We start from the raw sequence: 21,822 nt of genomic DNA on the forward strand, positions 1-21,822 counted from the left end.
TCATCCAGTAATGCACTGTGAAGTTAGTGGAGGTGGATCAAGCAATTCAGAATATCAATCCTATGGCCACAGCATGGAGAACAAACAATTAAATTACATGGGTAATAATCCTCGATCTCAAAACAATCCTTATAACAATACTTATAATGCAGGTTGGAGGAACCACCTAAATTTCTCCTGGGGTGGTCAAGGGAAAGGCCACAGAATCTTCTGGGTTTTCAAAAACTACCCTATCAATAGGAAAAGAAACCAAACCTTGAAGAGATGCTAACCAAATTCATCTCGGTGTCAGAAACTCGTTTCCAGAACACCGAGATAGCACTTAAAAATCAACAAGCGTCGATCCAAGGGCTGGAAACTCAGATGGCCCAGCTGTCCAAACTAATCTCCGAAAGACCACAAGGTAGCTTGCCAAGTAATATTGAACCCAACCCAAGGGAACAGCTCAACGCAATCAATGTTCAAGATGAAGAAGGATTCGTCGAGCCTGAGCTAGAACTGAGGCAAGAAACTGTGGTAAGCAAAGGTCAAGGTGAGGTAGGTCATAATAAAAACAAATTAGTGAATGTTGAATATAAACCTCGTGTGTCGTACCCTAATGCGACAAGTAAAGACCGCTTAGATAAACAATTTGGTAAATTCCTTAAACTCTTAAAAAAATTACATATTAACTTACCGTTTATTGAAGCTCTATCACAGATGCCAAAAGTAATGAAATTTTTAAAGGAGCTTTTAGCAAATAAACGGTAGTTGGATGAGGCATCGCATGTGGAGCTAAACGCAGTTTACTCAACTATTCTGCAGAATAAGCTACCCAACAAATTAAAAGATCCAGGGAGTTATACAATTCATTGCTTAATTGGTAGTTTAGATGTTAATAATACATTAGCTGATTTAGGGGCTAATATTAACGTAATGCCTTACAAAATGTTTAAACAACTGGGTCTTTGGAAACCCAAACAGACTAGGATGAGCATTCAATTAGCAGATAAAACTATAAGATTTCCTTGAGCTATTATTGAAGATGTGCTAGTTAAAATCAATAAATTTATATTTCCCGTTGACTTTGTTGTTCTAGACATAGAAGAGGATAGCAACATTCCTTTGATTTTGGAAAGGCCTTTTTTAGTGACTACTAGAACAATTATTGATGTCGGTACAGGTGAACTCACACTTCGTGTGGGAGACGAAACAATCGCCCTTCAAGCTCGCAATTCTGGCAACACATCGAAAATTGAAGGTGATCTTCTAAACCATTTTACTAAAACTGACAATATGGTGCAACCTACTTTACAGGAAATAAGTCTGAAGGAAGTACATAAGCCATTCTGAAGTAATAGTAGAGGACCTATTCATGAAGAACGAAGGCTACAAATCGAGGAGCTAGATGAATGGGGAACACATAAACCAAGAACACACAATAAACCAAAACTACGCCAGGATAAGCTCAATACCTTTCCAAATCAACTTAAGGTTGGAAATAAAGTTTTATTAGATGTTGCAGATCCTCACATTGTCACTACCAAACTGAATGAAGAAATCTCTCTTACGGTACTTAGCATTTTCCCATTTGGTACAGTCGAGGTAAATCATCCTAAGTTTGGCACTTTTAAGGTAAACAATAATCGCCTAAAACCTTATTTTGATGAGATTCACAGCAGGAATGAGGAGTATAGACTCCTCGAACCACCATGACCATTCAATGGGGAGGTAAGTCGAGCTTAGGCTATAAATAAGCACTTCTCAGAAGGCAACCCGAGCATTAATTGTATTAACTTCTTTAAATTTTAGTGTTTAAACATCTAACTTACTAACGAAGCTCCTGAATACAGGTTTCTCACACAGACACGGCCTAGCACACGGGCATGCCTTAGGCCGTGTACAAACAGGGCAAAAATTTCCCCAACACGGGCTACGTTAAATCACCACAGCCATGCAACATGGCCGTGGACGAACCTGCCAAAATAACATGGACGTGCGACACGCCCGTGCCCTAAAACTACGGCTGAACCTGTCAAATTAAAATGAGCGTGCGACATACCGGTGCCGAGCACCCGTGGACGACACTGTCAAAAGAACACGGGCGTGCGGATAGGTACACGATCGTGGGAGAAATGAACCACATCACACACGGTCGTGTGGCACGATCATGTAGCCACACAGCCTAGACACACGAGCATGCCAAAAGGTCGTGTGACGATATCTCAAATTGTGACAAGCACGGGCAGAACCCGAGCCACACGGGCATGTGCTCCGGTCGTGCCACTTGAAACTATATGTAACACCCTTCGCCTATATCCCTCACCAGAACAGGGTTCGAGGTGTTACCCGATTTAAACTCAATCAATCACACAAAAACTGTGCCATAAAATTTCAATCAATTTAAAACTTTTCTTTTCACATGCAATCTGTCCCATATATGGGCTTACGAGACCCAAAACATACATCTGGGGTGGTTCGGGACCCAACCGAAACTCATGAAAAACTTAGGTGCAGGGGACACACGGTTGGACAACACGCCCATGGGGGTAGACCGTATGTCACACACGGTCTAGACACACGCCTATGTGTCTACCCGTGTAGACAATTACAAGGCTATTTTCCAAGCCATTTGTCATCCTTGCAACATGTGCACATATACTTATCCAATAACATACAACATGGCATAAATGAGCTCTTAAACATCTACAAACATGTTATGCTCAAGTCATTTTATTCTACAATAAATACCATAGAATTTGCTCACATCACAAGAGATAGTATCATACATATATATGAATAAACATTTAGGCCCACAACATCATTAGCCAACATAGGCCAATTCACATGGCCAAAACACTTTATCAATACAAGCCAACATCTTTGGCTAAATTATAATATAACATACTCAACATTAAAACCCTATACATGCCATAGACTCGAAACACTAGGATTTACTTGCACCAATAATGTGAACTCGATAGTGTGATAATATCTTTGATGGCCTCCAACCCGAGCAAACCTGGCAACCCTAGAGAACATGGAAAAGAAGGGGGGGTAAGCTTTACGCTTAGTAAGTTCTTAAGAAAACAATTAGCAGCTCATTTACATGTTTTATCAATGATTACAACATATACTCAAGTTCATGACAAGCTATCTTCCTGAGAAATAGTCACTAAATTATTTATAACTAGAGCTACGAAACTCCAAATCAATTTCTGTTAATTTTCCCTAAAAATAGACTTATATATCTTCTATCCATAAAATTTTCAGAGTTTTTGGTTTGGCCAATAAATACCAGATTTTTCTTAAAGTTTCCCCTATTTCACTGTTTAACTAATCTAACCACTCTTCACTATGAATCAAATTTCTCATTGTACAGAATTCAAAATATGTTCTTGTTGATTTGATTTGAAACTAGACTCATTAATTGTTCTAAGAATATAAATTTTATCTTATAACCATTTTTTTACAAATTATAATGATTTTCTAAAAACAGAACAGGGGACCCTGAAGTCATTTGGCTCTATCCCACGCCACTTCAAATAGCTCATTATCAGAAATTCTTTTGCTTACACGATTTCTTTTATAAGAAACTAGACTTATTAAGCTTTAATTACATAATTTATTCAGCTTCTAACTAAAGTCCCACAATTTATGGTGATTTTCCAAAATCACGTTACTGCTGCTGTCCCAAGCAGATTTATTACAAATTTACTCTTTCACACATTCTTTGCATTCATATTATTTAAACATGTATATCACCAACCAATTTCATCACATATCTATAATTTCACTTAAGCATCATCTCAATACAATACATCATGCTCAATGATTCGCACACAACCATTCAAATTAGCAATTATAAGATAGTTCCGCACATAGCCCACCCTTATCGATAATTTACGATGGTTTTACCCATACTCACATATATGGCGTAGGTATTTAAATATATCAGTGTCAACTTTAATTCAACCGAATTCAACCATTGTACCATTTCATAACCATAGTTACTTTCGTCATTCATATCTAAATGGTATTTCACCTAATTCACATAACCTTTCACCATGACCAAATACTCACATACACATATGACATCTTCACCTATGCTTCTCATTTCACATTCATGATTCAATTCCAATCGATCTAACATGTATAAGTATATATCACATGCCTGGCCAACTTAATGTATGGAACGAATTCAATTGTCGATTTAACACAAGGTCTCATAGTCTTAGACTTTTATCAAATCACCGGCATTTAGCCTGCTAGGTTTTAAACTCGAATTCATCACCGGCACGAAGCCTGCTAGACTTTAAGTCTGAATTCATTCACCGGCATTTCGCCTGCTAGCCTTGAAGCCCGATATCATTTCACCAGCATTATAGCCTGCTAGGCCCGAGGCCCGATATTATCTCATTGGCATTATAGCCTGCTAGGCCCGAAGCCCGTATATCACATTTCGATAAACAATTTACCTGTTCTTTCACACTTTCATAACTTATACTTCACTTACGTATAACTGAAACACATATCTATGAACAAAGATTTTCATCCTTTCAACCACATAGGGTTTAATTTCCACATTGGAACACATATCTTAGTACATCATTTAATAGTATCAAAGTCGACTAGATATGCTAGTCACATACGGCTCATAACTTTAATTTAATATTCATTCAACACAAAGAACATATGTATATATATATATACAATCAAACATCTTCTTAATTATGATTATTCAACTCTTAAACATATAACATAATCAAACACACACACTCAAGAACTTACCTTGGATTTTATCAAATAACTACGGATTGACTAATCAACTAGTTTCGCTTTCCCTTTATCCAAAATTGGCTCCTTATGCTCTTGAGCTCCAATTAGAATCACCAAGGCCAAATATCAAAGAGCCCTTTTGTTCTACCTTAGATTTTTAGCTTGCTCCATTGCCGAAATCCTCAAAGTATATTTCTTCATTCTTTCTCCAACATTCGGCAAGAACAAGGCAAGGATGTATGGCCTTCTTTTTTTTTATTCATTAATCTAAACCATTAACTATTATATTATTAATATGTAATGCATATATGCCTATTCCACCATCATCATGGTCGGCCACTTACTTAAAAATGGGGAATTTAACATGCAAATCCCCATATTTTAAGCCATGCAATATTTGACCACTACACTTCAACCTATCACAATTTCAATATTTTCACATAAGTCCTTTTTAATTAATTTCACATTTAAATGACAAAATCAAAGCATGAAATTTTCACACATACACTTTCACTTATAATAGGCATAGAATATAACATTTAATTATTCTTGTGACTCGATTTTGTGGTCTCGAAACCACTTCCTGACTAGGGTCAAATTAGGGTTGTCACAATATATATAAATAAATATAGATTATTTCTCTTATTTTATTTTTCTTTTATTTTTTGAAGATTCATTTTTAAGCTCGGCTTATCTTTATAATTCTCCTTTTGTCCTTTAGAATCATGTTTGCCCTCCAGCTTTATTTCTAATAACTCGCTCTCACTAATTCAGGAATTTCATCCATTTTTAATTCAGGAAGTTTCACTTCTCTCCCTATCTTATGAACCTATATTTATATTTATCAATATATCTATCTTTGTACATTGAGGGCAATGTACATCTTAAGTGTGGGGGGCATTCATTTTACTATCAGAAAAATCCCTGAATGATTACCTTGTTCTCTTAAAAATCTCTCATATCATGTTTAGGATAAATTTTGATTGATTTATGATTTTTATTGATATTTCTTAAATTAAAAACATAGATATTCATCCATTGATTATTTAAACTTTGAAGACATTAGAAAATTAAGCATGATAAGTTGATTTTTAAGAATTCAAAATTTTAGGTTGATTCCCTAAGTCTAAGTATTATCTTGAGTTGGAATTCACAAGTTTAAACATCAAAAAGCCAAAATTTTTATGAGATCTTGAGCCTTTAGAGCATCTATTATTTCTTTCATGCTCACTTTCATTATGAGTGCATCAGTATTGAATTGTTATTCTAGAACTTGCTTGATTATGCATGTCAAGACCACACCATTTGATTTGATATGTCAAGATGATAAAGGCACTTAGGATTAACCCACTCATGCCATGAAAAGCCTACCTTCACAATTAACCCTTAGTGAACCCCCTTGAGCCTAACAACCCATTCATTGATTTGCCCTTAATATTAACCCATAACTCATTATTGTTAAAATCCCCTAAATTAATTTGATCCCTATTTTTGTCGAGATTTGAGTTGGAATATTTGCTTAGCTCTGTTATATTCTTTTTTGTAAATTGACTTATTCTAAAAAAAATGTATACATATTAGTAGTAGTGATATTTTGAGCTAAAGAAGTTAAATTCCGTATTCTGAGAAAAAGCTCTGTTGTACGCAATTGATGACTAGTCATTTTTCTAGTTAGGCAATTTTTCAATTCAATCTCGATTCTAACCTTTCTTTTAGCTTGTGACCACACCCTCTAACCAAAGCCACATTACAACCCTCTAAAGACCTTTAGATTAATGTTTCATCTCAATTTATAGTGGTGGAGATTTGATTTTCATGCAAGCCTATGGTAATGGCTTTTCATTATTGACTATTGAGTGCTTCATTTATTGTCCTTAAACACTTCGAGTGATTTGAGTGAATCTTTAGTGAGGATGTTAAACTTCGTGAGATTTTGAATCGAGGTAACCACTTAGATAAGGGGAGCTGCCTAAGTTTTGCATGATTAAATACTCAACTTGGAATGTTTGAAGTTCTAATGTTCTTTTAATTGAATTCTCAATGTACGACTACTCATGAATTAGTTTGAGATATTTTTTATAGAGATTATAAGTTGAGAAGAATTTATTTTGATTATGAGTTGAGAATTTTGCTTGAGGACAAGCAAATGCTTAAGTATGGGGGTATTTGATAAACCGTAATTTATACATAATTTTACCCCATGCTTAATACATTTTATGGATGATTTTTTCCTTGAAATTGGTGAATTCGATGCTCCTAATGCCTTAATTTCATGTTTTATACTTAGACGAGCATAGGAGAACAAAAGGAACGAGAAACGGGCCAAAAACAGAGAAAATGGGCAACATACCAAATCCACACGGCCAGACCACACGGCCATGTCAATTTGGCAGAATCAAAGCACGACTCACACGGGTAGACCACACGCCCGTACCTCTTTAACAGGCTCAACCACGGCCTGAAATAATTACACACAGGCGTGCCATACGAGCGTGTCCCTGCCGAGCCCAAGTTTAGTCCAATTCGAAAAAGGCCAATTTTGAGGGTTCTTAGGCATTCCAAAGCTTATAAATACACCCTATAGGAAGAGGAAAGGAGACAGAGAAGGAGGCAGGGAACTGCTCAAGGGAAGCCAATTGATCCATCTCAAAAGCCGGATTCATCATCAAGATTGAATATCTCCCCTCAATTTCCCTTCAGGAGTGTTGGGTTTTCTTTATGTTTTGTATTCCTTATTCTTCAGAGATGTTTTCCTTTTTAGTTATGAACTGAATCCCCTAAATACCTAAGGGGAATGAAACCTAAGGCGAATCTTGTTATTATTTTCTAAATTGTATGATAAATATTTGGCTTGTTCTTAATTATGTGTTCTTAATTCTTGTTTTGATATTCCAGGATATTGATTCAAGTTAAGCTCTTATTCAGAGGAGGAATAGACCCTGTCTAAGAGTACAATTTTCATAATTAAGCGGAGTTGATTGTGCGCCTAGAGATAGGGTGACAAGATTTTGCTAGATTAGGGTGAAACCTAATAAGGGGATCCATAGATCGAGTTAATGCAACCCTAGGGTGTTAAGTAGAGAAAAGTCTCAATTATTCAATCTAGGGATTAAACGTTATTAGTCTTGAATAGGGATAATAATATAACTTAAGGATCTCTACAGAACAATTTAAATGAATAAATCGTCCGATTCGGAGTCAGAATAACAAGTGAAGTCTAGGTGGATTTTTCCTTAGGTATTGTCTTAATTCAATCGTTTTCCAAAAGTAATCCCCCAAATCTATTTTTTGTGAATTATTAGTTTAGTTAATTAGTTAGTTAAAACAAACCCCCTTATTTTTAGGCTAGATAATAAAAAGACAGTCATTACTAGTACTTTTAGTTCATTTGGGTTCGACAATCGGTCTTGCTAAAACTATACTATTGTTTGATAGGTACACTTTCCTACATCGTGATAATAGTTAGTTTCAAGAATGATTCATTATAAATATTTAAAACCTATCACACAAAAATCGCGATCATTAATTAGAAAGAGATTTCAATTATTCAACCTAGGGTTAGACGTTGTTAGTCTCGAGAGGGATAATAGTATAATTTAGGTATTTCTACGGACCAAGTCAAATGAATAAATCTTTCGATTCAGAGTCAAATAACAAGTGAAGTCTAGGTGGATTTTTCCTTAGGTATTGTCTCAATCAATCGAGTTTTCCAAAAGTAATTCCCCAATTCTATTTTCTGGTGAATTCTTAGTTTAGTTAATTAGTTAGTTAAAACAAACCCCATTATTCTTAGGCTAGATAATAAAAGATAGTCATTACTAGTACTTTTAGTTCCTTTGGGTTCGACAATCCGGTCTTGCTAAAGCTATACTACTGCACGATAGGTACACTTGCCTTCATCGTGATAATAGTTAGTTTCAAGAATGATTCATTATAAATATTTAAAACATGTCACGAATATCACGCATCAATAGTTGCGATCTGGATGTTGTTTCACTCCTTAACACCTTAAGATCTAACGATACCTGTGCACAAAAATAAACAACCACATGTTGGACTATAGAGCTTAGTGGTTCTTTCATGATTCAAAACAATAATACAACAAAGATAACATGTTAAGAATGCAATCAAAATATGATTAGTTCTCAACAAATCAAATTACCATTCATGTCTTATATATAAAATTCTTACCCTATCTTATTTGAAAAATACATATGATTATATCTTACTATGTTTTCTATCATCACATCTCATTGACTTTTACACCATAATATTTCACTTGTTCATTTCATTATCTCATTTGTTTCTTGAATCTATTGATTCATTTCATATATATATCAACCTTCAGGGCTCATTTTAAACTAGTTCGCATGATCTTTCACATGCTATCATTTGTCACTTTTCATATGTATACATGATACACCATTTTTCATCAACATTTCATACCAACTATCATTTAGCACGTTTATATTTTATGATCCCTATTAACTGAATACAGATTTAAGAAGGATATACAAATCATCCAACCATCACACCAAAATATCTGGCAGTCAGTGCCTTCTTGGAATGTTTGAAGTATAAATTATGCTCCGCGCCTCACCGGTATAGTCAAAGTAAAGTGTGCTCCTTACCTCATCAGACATCAGTAGTATAATATGGGCTCCACATCTAATCAGTATAAACCGAAGTATAATCTTGTACACTAATCCAATCCTATGGCATGCTAACTATACCCATCTCCGCCCACGAGAGTTAATAAGGTAACTAATGATTTAAACATATATGCATATATATATATATATATATATATTCATGATCACATATCATAATTACATATACTTATTGTTTTTATCATGCTTATCTCTATTCAATTCACAACATTTGATTTTACCTCATATAAATCAATTCATGAGACAAGTAGTGTAACACCCTTTACCCGATCTGGTCACTAGACCCGAGCTATAAAATACTACAGACATTACCGAAATAGAACACATTCCATTCACATCAATTATTTCAATTAAATATGGAATTACTTCATAAATACATAATTAACATTCAAATTAAACAAGAATAATACAATCATCGTTAATTCAATTCATAATCACGAATTACAACCTTTCTTGGGCCTTATACGAGCTTATGTATGCTTTATAATCGACCTAGAATTTAACTGGATTAATTTACAACATTTCCAAAAGTACAGATCAATTGTATCATAAATAAATCCTTCAAATAATCAACCATTTCATAAAATTTCAAATATTATTGTAACACCCCAAACCCGGCCCAGACGTTATGGCCGAATCTGACGTGCCACATTGGAGTTGAAAACCCACGTTCCGTTTTTAGTGTTTTAAAACCATATATTTTGTTGAGTTAACAAAGTGTATGGAAGCTGGGCACCAGATAGGTATCCGAGATAGAGGAGGTGAGCCATGAAGGCTGCTTAAGTACCAAGCTCTTTAATTGGATCCAGTCCTAGACATGCCCACAACCATAGCCACACTTTGTCATATCGAGTTTAAATTTGTTTAAGTGGACGTCTTTGATAAATCGATTAATCGTGGTGTTGAGATATTTTGAAAACAAGTATCATTTTGAAAACACGTCCTAAGTCTAGCCCATTTGAATAATTATCAACCAGGTTTAAAGTTATTAAGATTAAAGTAACCCCGAAAAGAAATAAAAGGAAAGTTAAAATGGCCTTATTACAACCCAAAAATAAATAATATTTAAAGGAAATTTAAAGAAAACCAACGCTTATTTAAAAGTCCAAAGACAATCACCGTGGCCACTCTGAATCCCTTCCGGCCCAAGTCCCCACATCTAAGCTCACCTGCAAGATTAAGGAAAGGGGGGTGAGTTTGGAAACTCAGTGTGCAACAAGCCCCTTTCAAGGCCCAAAACAATAACAGCCTGTTGGGTCTAAGCCCAAAACCAATCTCATACATGTACTGAGCCATAGCCCTTTTCATATTTCATAATTCATAACCTTTGGGCAAGTCTTTTCATATTTCATATTCTTGGGCGAAGCCTTTACTGATGGCGGTATGGCCCATAGGCCCATTTCAATATCACATATAATGTCAATGAAAGAATGCAAACCCATCTGGGGAGACTACTCAATCCACCATCCGCTACTCTCCACCCGTACCAACCAACACACCATGTGGGGATTAACTCGACCCACCCCGCCATAACTCTCCTTTGGCGGCTTTTTGCTTTATCATATAATGAAGGCCTAGCCTCTTTTAATAACTGGGGCAAAAGCCCTTTTTATAACTGGGGCATAAGCCCTTTAATAACTGGGGCGTAAGCCCTTTTGATAACTAGGGCATAAGCCCTTTTGATAATTGGGGCATAAGCCCTTTAATAACTGGGGCATAAGCCCTTTAATAACTGGGGCATAAGCCCTTTTTCACTTCCTCCATTCATATAAAAACCCCAACCCAATGCATTTATGAACATCTCGTGTGCATATCATACATATCATGTGCATATCATACATGTCATATGCATATCATACATATCATGTGCATATCATACATATCATGTTTATCAAAATCCCATGCGTTAAGTTCATATATAAACCCTAGGGGTATAATGGTTATTTTTACCTAGGGGCAAAGCGGTCATTTTCATATTATAAGGGTAATCTTGTAATTTTACCAAAATTAGGGTTTCCATGTTCATTAATGATTACAAACAATTCATGGGTGCATACAATGATTACGCCCACTTTTAGCGAAACGCAGTTATTGGGCCAAAAACCCCGATGGGCCCTACTCATTGATTTTGTCATCTAGGCCCATTTAGCCTATATCCATAATAAAGATAATGGTCTTAACATACAATTTAACATATTTCCGTTCTCTACCAATTTTACCCAAATGGGCTCGAAAGCCTATTGGGCCCTATTTCAGCGCCTCGAGGCCCAACTTACCGTGAACGCCAAAAACACGTCTTTACCGTTTCCATTGTTCCGATCATCATCTCATCGATTCTAACTAACTAGTGAGCGTTAATTGCTCACAAGTCCTCGAAATGCCGTAATTTGACATTTCGCTTTTCGGCATTTATCACTTTCAGCTATGAAAAAAGGGTTCGTTACACACCTGATTTGCGATATTCCTTGACGAGATCTCCTATGCGATTTCTCCTATAATCAACCACTTATATATTAGACCATGTTATTATTAAACCAAATCGAAAACTAGCTATTATCATCACTTACACATTCGGCCACCATCCACAATGGCCCTTGGGTTCATACCTTTGCCAAGTTGATGACTAGATTTAGTCACTCCGATGATCCAAGCTTTTCACACACTCCTCGATCGCTAGCCTTTAATCCTCACTATCACCAACAAACCAAATAACACCAAAACCCTTTTAGCCTTAGTCGACGGAGGGTTTTCACTTTTCTTAAACCACAAGATACAAATGGAAAGAAGGTTCGAATACTTACAAGGAGATCTACTCATTGAAGAACGTTCCAAATACCTTCCTACCCCATATCCGTTAGAATCCAACTTAAAGCGTCGTGAAAATAGATCTAAATATTAATTCCCAAATCACTAAAATATGAAGCTTTGACTTTTCAAAGAAATATTAATCTACGCTATTAGAGGTTAGTACACACTGTTATGGGTTGAAGTTGAAACGCTTCCAAAATCAATCGCCTACGATAACCACCACATCACTCAAACTTAACTAATCTAATATCAATATATGTAAATCCTAAGCACATCACCATACTGAACATAAGGGCATATTCGTCATTTTACCATACGAGGTATTTTGGTAGTTTTACAAATTGAGGGTATTGCGGTAATTTCACAAACCAAGGGTATTTTAGTAATTTTGTAAATCGAGGGTAAAACAAGAATTTCGTAAATCAAGGGTAAAACAGTAATTCTATAAATCGAGGGTAAAATGGTAATTCGTAAATCGAGGGTAAAAGCAGTAATTACGTAAATTGAGGGTAAAACGATAATTATGTAAATCGAGGTAAAAGCAGTAATTATATAAATTGGGGTAAAAGCAGTAATTCAGTAAATCGAGGGTAAAATAGTAATTTTGTAAACCGAGGTAAAATGGTAATTCAAATCGAGGGTAAAAGCGGTAATTTTACAAATCGAGGGTAAAACGGTAATTCTATAAATCAAGGGTAAAGCAAGAATTTCGTAAATCAAGGGTAAAACAATAATTACGTAAACCGAGGGTAAAACGGTAATTCAGTAAATCTAGGGTAAAATAGTAATTACAGAACCGAGGGTAAAGCAGTAATTTCAAATCGAGGTAAAACGGTAATTTTACAAGTCGAGGTAAAGCGGTAATTCTATAAATCAAGGGTAAAACAAGAATTACGTAAATCAAGGGTAAAACAATAATTACGTAAACCGAGGGTAAAAGCAGTAATTACGTAAATCTAGTGTAAAATAGTAATTACGTAACCGAGGGTAAAAGCGGTAATTCTATAAATCGAGAGTACTTTGGTAATTTTACAAGTCGAGGGCATTTCAAGAATTGGTAAACTAAAGTATTCTAAACATGGATAACAATACGAATAGGCCTAAAACCTATTCTCATTTAAATGGGCCCCACGCGCGTGTGACCCTTTTAGCCCAAACCTAGCCACAGATATGCGATTCACCTAGCCTAGTCCAATATTTATTGCACAATCAAACAACTTATCCAATTGGGCCAGAGGCCCATTGGGCCCACATGGCCCTTTTCTACCAAGTAGCCATCCAACAACAAGAGTAGTGATAAATACACACGATAGGAGATGGAGTTAATCCACGCTCCGAGCACTCTTAGCCGACGCCTAACCCAAACGAGCACGCCATACAATGAAAGGGATCACCAAGAAAGGTACATTTACTCTCTTCATGGTTCCTCTATTTAAAGCCACTTCACAACCACTCTTATATTAGCTTCGATGTGGGATCCTCCAACATTAGAGTTTAAATTCAACACCAACTCTTGCCGCCCTGTTAGCAAAATAAATGCTCTTTGCTTGCCATGGGATTCGAACCTATGCCTCCCTTAAATGCTCCACACGCTACTTGCCACTAAGCCACAAGGCTTTTGTGTCATATTTTATCCCCAATTAATTATAAAGTCTAAAGGCCAAAGTCCGTGTTCCCTTTAAAAAAAACAAAATAAATTGCAAGAGCCAAGGCTTGAACCCGTGCTCCCATACAACCTTAATGACACCACAACCACTAGACTACAAGCTTCCTTGTGTCATTTATTTAACACAATAATTTAAAACCCTCATCCAAGCATCCAGGTTTTTTCACTTAATACCAAAATTTTTGCTAAAGCCCAAGTTTGAACCCAAGATTTCTCCAACACTTCTCAAAGCCATTAACCACTAATAGCAAACATTTAATTGTTTCATTTCATTGCACAATTAAATACCTATATACAACCTCCTTACGGACCCCCACTCAAGGCCCAATACTTCTAGGCCCAAATTCGGGGTGTTACAATTATGATATACAAATACATGCGAGGCTTAACCAAGCTTACGAAAATTCTTAAGTTGACTTGAGAAAGAATAGGGACCATTTTGAAAGATTTTCCAAAAATAAGGACATTTAAGAAAAATAGGGGACACGACCGTGCGCCTAGGCCTCGTAACTCTCTGAGACTGTATGAATTAAAATGACCATTTCTACAGTATTCACACGACCTTGTGGTAGCCAGTTTGTGTGGTGCAAAAATAGGCCATTAGGTATATGTCTGAACTAACCATTTGAGTCATCAAAAAGATGTACCTAGCCAACATGAAAACATGTTCAAAACACTTAAAATTCATGCCAAAGCATATCATAGATCATTCTCTTAAATTTCTAACCAATATACCATATTTGGCACCAAAATACATTCATCATTTTAGTTTAAGCATAAGTAGTCTATCATGCTTTCAATTATTCACGACCACATAAAATCTATGCCATTTTCATGTTCAACTCAAACCAACAGACATTCCACATCTTTTTCCATTCAAAGCAATAGGTAACACCATGACATCCTTATAGTAAAAGTTGACTATAACACAATCAAAATTTCTTTCATAAAGAATCACCTATAAGCCTTTCATGTAACGCCCCGTACCTGAGACCGTCGCCGGAGTCGAACATGAGGTGTTAATAGACTTAATTCATTACTTAAACAACTCAAACAATTTATTTTTAAAATTTTCAGTCAAGCTAACAATCTGCGTCATAGTCGCTTAAAAATTCATATCTCGAGTTACGAAACTCGAAATCCAATTCCGTAAATTTTCCCTAAAACTAGACTCATATATCTATTTACTAATTTTTTTATAGAACTTTTTGTCGAGCAAATTAGTACAGTTTATTAGTTAAAGTCTCCCCTGTTTTAGAGTTTGACTGCTCTGACCTCTGTGTATTACAAATCAAATATCTTCCTGTACAGAGTTTCAATGACTATACCGTTTGCTTCTAATAAAATTAAACTCAATAAGTAATCTGTACATATAAATTATGACTTCTAATTATCTTTGAAAAATTTATGGTGAATTTCCAAAATCAGAACAGGGGATCCAGAAATTGCTCTGGCCCTGTTTCACAAAAATTTAAACATCTCATAAAATATAACTCATATACCTGTCTTGTTCTATCCATATGAAAATAGACTCATAATTATTCAATTCCATATATTATTCATCATCTAATTTTATCTCTACTATTTTTAGTGATTTTTCAAACTCACATCACTGTTGCTGTCTGAATCTATTTTATGGTAAATTTTACCTATTTCATGGTTTCCATGGATTAGCTAGCAATTTAATATACATAACGCCAAATATGATCATGATTAGCCATTCCAATGGCTAATCATTACCAAGCATTTCCATACCACTCAATAACCATATCATAAGACCATATACACAAAATGATTATAATGCTATACATGCCATACTCAAAATATACAAGCCATTATGCCAAGATGGTATACGATAGTGTGAGCGTGCCTCCGACCATTTCCGATTTCCGAGCTGGCTTGTCAACACTACAAGGAATGAAAAGGAGGGAGTAAGCATAAATGCTTAGTAAGTTCACATGCAAATAGACAGTAACATAACTATATAAGCAAACATAAAACATCATTTGCATAACCATCACCGAGACATTCATATCACATTTTCATTTATCATCTTACCATATTGTTGTTATATCGAGTTTTCAATGCGAGGGTTAAGTACATACCTATTCAAAGTATTCATTTCACAACACTTACCAATACGTCCCTTTCATCTCGAGTATTCCTCCGCTTGAGTAGAATTTTACCCGTTGAACACATCGGAGTATAATTAGGATACATGGAAAGTTTGCGCATAAGTGCTACATATGTAGCCAAGCTACCATGTAACCCGCCCATAAGTGAACTCGGACTCAACTCAACGAGCTCGGGCGTTCGCGTCCATAAGTGAACTCGGACTCAACTCAACGAGTTCGGACATTTGCATCCATAAGTGAACTCAGACTCAACTCAACGAGCTCGGATGCCTAGTTACATCTCTCGAACTCGGACTCAACTCAACGAGTTCGGACATTCGCATCCATAAGTGAACTCGGACTCAACTCAACGAGTTCGGATGCCCAAACATCCTAGTGAGATGTCACTTGTATCCTAATCTATTCCTAAGGTTCAAACGGGCTTTTTCCTCGATCACACATCTTTTCCATCTTCCACGGAATATCGAAATTGATACTTCGGTGATAGTTCATACTCATCAAGTAATTCACATAAATTACATATTATTCAACAATAACCACAAAGTATAATATTCCATGATAATAATCAGCATCATATCATATAAACAACATTAAATTGCTTAAAATGACAATTATGTTACTACATTTACACATGAACTTACCTCATGATGAAAATGGCTACTTTTACCATTTCGCCTATAACTTGGTATTTTCCCATTTTAGCCCAATTTTAGTTTTCCTTGCTCTATCATTTAAAATATAGTCTAATTAGAACTCACATTATTCAAATTGACCCAAAATCATATTTTGGAAAAATTACGCTTTTGCCCTAAACTTTTGCATATTTACACTTTTTCCCCAAAGCTCGTAAATTAAACTTTAGCCTATTTTCTTATGTTTTATGACATGCTGATCATTTTTCCCTTCTATGGCAACGTCAAATTCTCACTCTAACATGTACTTATGACTATTAGGTATTTTTATCGATTAAGCCCTTTTGCTAGTTTTCGCTTAAAACCGAGTAGCACAAGTTGTCTAACATAATTTAAAACCTCATATTCTATCATAAAATACCAAAATACACAAATTTCACCTATGGGTATTTTTCCAAATATGAACCCTAGGTTGAATTATTGCTAGCATAAGCTTAATCGAGCTCTGGGACTCCAAAAACGTAAAATCATTAAAACGAGGCTAGAACGGACTTACAATCGAGCTTGAAAGCTTGAAAACCCTATCCATGGTTTCTCCTTGCTATATTCGGCCATGGGGTTGAATATGAGCAAAATTGGCTTTAATTTTGTATTTTAATTCATTTGACCCCTAAATGACCAAAATGCCCTTACTACTAAACTTTCCAAAATTCCATCCATGTCCAATTTTTGTCCATAGACTTAGAAATTGGTAAAATTGCTATTTAAGACCTCCTAATTAATATTTCAAAACAATTTCATACTAGAAACTTCTAGAATGCAAGTTTTATAAATTATTCGATTTAGTCCCTAATTTCAATTTAAGCACTTTATGCATAAAATTTCTTCACGAAACTTTCACACAACCATGAAATCATATCATAGACCTCAAAATAATCATAAATAATTATTTCTATCTCAGATTTTGTGGTCACGAAACCACTATTCCGACTAGGCCCAAAATCAGGATATTACAACTCTCCCCCCCTTTAGGGATTTTCGTCCCCGAAAATCTTACCAGAAAAGTGGTCTTCACTTTTAATCTCATATTCGGTGCCGAAGAACTTTCACTTAGGCTGCACCTCCAATACATCTTTTTAATCTCTCATATGATCTAAAAGCTTACAATCTCAACTCTCAACTGTTCTTAAATTTTCAACCCTTCTCAGTTTCCCATGATATCATGACATAAAACCCAGATCTCAACTTGATTTAATGGAGACCGGAATTCCAAGAAATCGAACAATCAAAGAGACCTGAAATTCCATGAATCTGATGAGTAGGAATTCATTCAATACATATATGATTTATAGATCTCGCCAAACATTTAACAATAGGATACATCACATTTTCCTCTTTCCGCCATGGAAATATTTTTGATATGGCCTCAAGAATAATCCTTCTCATTTCCATCCCAATATCAACACTGACAAGGATAATTTTGATAGATCCCAATGTTCGGCTTTAACCCCTTTAACAACTCTGATTTTATGTAACATCGAATGCTCTAAACTATCACATTACCTCACTGTCTTGAAACACATCACAATTCATACAACAGTACATTACTGAAAGTCAGGAAGTTTTTACTCAATGTAGACTAGTCTAGTTCAGACGCTTCGGTTACCAATATTCTCATCTATCCAAACTTTGTCAACATGTAATAAACTTTTCAGCTTTCACAAGACGAAAACCTTATCATTCGTAGTGATTTTAACTAATATTCAACTCTTTCTAATAAATATACACTTCTCGTTCAGACTATTTACTCTTTTATCCGTACAAAAATGAAATTATATTATCAAACTTGAAAAAAAATAATCTTGACATAATTGTCACATGAAATCTTTCAAATAAATAATTCACCATACCGACTGAAACTCGCACTTTTATCACCTATGCCTTTACTGATGTCAAATCCTTATATAGAAATTAGAAAAAAATCCCAATACTAAAATCACCATATTACCAAGATCAAATTAGAAATATAGTCATATTTGACATGATTATCACGAGCTGAAGAACGTACTTCGAACATGAGTCATAATTGACAAATTATGGAACAAAGATAACAATAAAACCGAATAAAGAAATCCAGAATAAAGAGATCCAGGATAAAGAAACCCAAGATACGATACTATGCCGGAGAATCGAAAACCAAACTCATAGAGAAAATACAGAATACCCCGATAATTCTTCAAAGAAAGAAAGTCCAAAAGAAAACATCATTTAATCCCACTGGAATCAAATATAACAAGAACAATATATCTTCCCATACATATATATCAGATGAAGCATCAAGTAGAAGAAACAAAATCATAATATCATATGTAGTCTCTCATCAATTCTTATCAGACGAAATGAAATAGAATACCCGATGAAATAGAGCAATATAAATTATAAACCAATCAGGACCACCAATGCTTTCATCCAACACGAATTCAAGACATTCCCATATAACAAGAATTTCTTCGAAGATCAATAGCCATAGAAATATTTTCGAGAACGGGTAAACACATAGAACATCTCAAAAAGACGCTAAATCTGTCCAATCATAATCGTCACACTCAGATAGTTCACATTTCAAATATCATTTCCCCACTAGTTCTGCCGTCACAAATTTCATATTAAACCATTCACTAAAGAAGGCCGATTCGAATAAATTTCGATTTACACTTTTCTCGACCTTGCACTGAGTAATTCGATTTACCAAAGAGAATTCCTTCTCTAATTGGGATAGTGCATAACTCCAATAATCTTTACGTCAATCGATACTTTCTGGCTCGACTTTACTTATCAGCTCATTTTCAATCTCGATCATACTTATAATTATTCTATCACTAAACTCTTTGGGTTCTCAACCAGAAACTTATTCAATACAAATCTCATGAAATTCCATTATAAGTACCCCTTCGGTAAGGGGGAGGGGTTGTAGGATCTCTGACTCGACTTTCTTATACATACACATATGACATAACTCCCATCATCATAGCAACATCATCAAAATCATGTCATTCATTCAGGCAATGCAACATTCATGTTGGCTTACACAAATTTTCCTATTGTCCATTTAGACAATATACTTATGCATACATTCTATGTTTTCTAGATAGCTTTACTTATCCATTCATTTAATTAAATTAAGCCATGCTCATGACATCATATAAGACCAAACAAACATAGATATTTGCATCACAATTACAACTTTTATTTCGTGCATCATCATGTACATATCATTACAATCATATAATTCAGTCCAACAATTTAACATAGATAAGTTCATTTCATTATAATCCTTTATCTCATAAAATTATATATCATTAGCATTCATCAACATTCGACGTCCAAATCAAGACAAGGACATTTTCATTCGTATCATAATATTATGACTTTTATTCATACCTCTACTACTTTCTATTTATTCCGTTCATCTTATCAAGTAAGCCATATACACTACATCATATCAGCATGAAGCAAATATGGATATTTATCACATTTGTATCATAAACTTTTATTCATACTTTTCTCGAACCGAGACTTATCATAATCATAATTTTACTCAAATACCTTTACATAACATTGAACATGGTCGGTAGCACTCGGTTGGAGAGTACCCTATCTAAATAAGACGGTACTCATACGCGTCGGAAGACATCACACTATCACGATCGCTGGCATGTATAGCTAAACTTTTACACATGCTAGGTTAGTCCGAGAATCGACTAAACTCGCCTCGATACCACCAAATGTAACGGCCGTGCAGGGAGACCGTCGCCAGATTCGAACATGAGGTGTTAATAGACTTAATTCATTACTTAAACAGCTCAAACAATTTATTTTTAAAATTTTCAGTCAAGCTAACAATCTGCATCATAGTCGCTTAAAAATTCATATCTCGAGTTACAAAACTCGAAATCCAATTCCATAAATATTCCCTGAAACTAGACTCATATATCTATTTACTAATTTTTTTATAGAATTTTTGGTCTAGCAAATTAGTACAGTTTATTAGTTAAAGTCTCCCCTATTTTAGAGTTTGACTGCTCTGATCTCTGTGTATTCCAAATCAAATATCTCCCTGTACAGAGTTTCAATGACTATACTGTTTGCTTCTAATAAAACTAAACTGAATAAGTAATCTGTACATATAATTATGACTTCTAATTATCTTTGAACAATTTATGGTGAATTTCCAAAGTCAGAACAGGGGATCCAAAAATTGCTCTGGCCCTATTTCACAAAAATTTAAACATCTCATAAAATATAACTCATATACCTGTTTTGTTCCATCCATATGAAAATAGACTCATAATTCTTCAATTCCATATATTATTCATCATCTAATTGTATCTCTACTATTTTTAGTGATTTTTCAAACTCACGTCACTGCTGCTGTCTGAATCTATTTTATGGTAAATTTTACCTATTTCATGGTTTCCATGGATTAGCTAGCAATTTAGTATACATAACGCCAAATATGATCATGGTTAGCCATTCCAATGGCTAATCATTACCAAGCATTTTCATACCACTCAATAACCATATCATAAGACCATATACACAAAATGATTATAATGCTATACATGCCATACTCAAAATATACAAGCCATTATGCCAAGATGGTATACGGATAGTGTGAGCGTGCCTCCGACCGTTTTCGATTTCCGAGCTAGCTTGTCAACACTAAAAGGAATGAAAAGGAGGGAGTAAGCATAAATTCTTAGTAAGTTCACATGCAAATAGCAAGTAACATAACTATATAAGCAAACATAAAACATCATTTGCATAATCATCACCGAGACATTCATATCACATTTTCATTTATCATCTTACCATATTGTTGTTATATCGAGTTTTCAATGCGAGGGTTAAGTACATACCTGTTCAAAGTATTCATTTCACAACACTTACCAATACGTCCATTTCATCTCGAGTATTCCTCCGCTTGAGTAGAATTTTACCCATTGAACACATCGGAATATAATTCGGATACATGGAAAGTTTGCGCATAAGTGCTACATATGTAGCCAAGCTACCATGTAACCTACCCATAAGTGAACTCGGACTCAACTCAACGAGCTCGGGCTCGTATCCATAAGTGAACTCGGACTCAA

General features: G+C 35.1%; 1 long non-coding RNA gene across 1 annotated transcript; it reads right to left on the reverse strand.

The window, feature by feature from the left end:
* Positions 1 to 10,413: 10,413 nt before the first annotated feature.
* Positions 10,414 to 11,925, reverse strand: LOC128294013 (uncharacterized). The gene is made up of 2 exons (XR_008284180.1): positions 11,877 to 11,925; positions 10,414 to 10,597 (listed from the first exon to the last, which is right to left on the reverse strand). It is a non-coding gene; the product is annotated as an uncharacterized LOC128294013 (long non-coding RNA).
* Positions 11,926 to 21,822: the final 9,897 nt, after the last annotated feature.

The sequence above is a fragment of the Gossypium arboreum genome, chromosome 6, assembly GCF_025698485.1.
Source record: "Gossypium arboreum isolate Shixiya-1 chromosome 6, ASM2569848v2, whole genome shotgun sequence".
Classification (NCBI taxonomy): Eukaryota; Viridiplantae; Streptophyta; class Magnoliopsida; order Malvales; family Malvaceae; genus Gossypium; species Gossypium arboreum.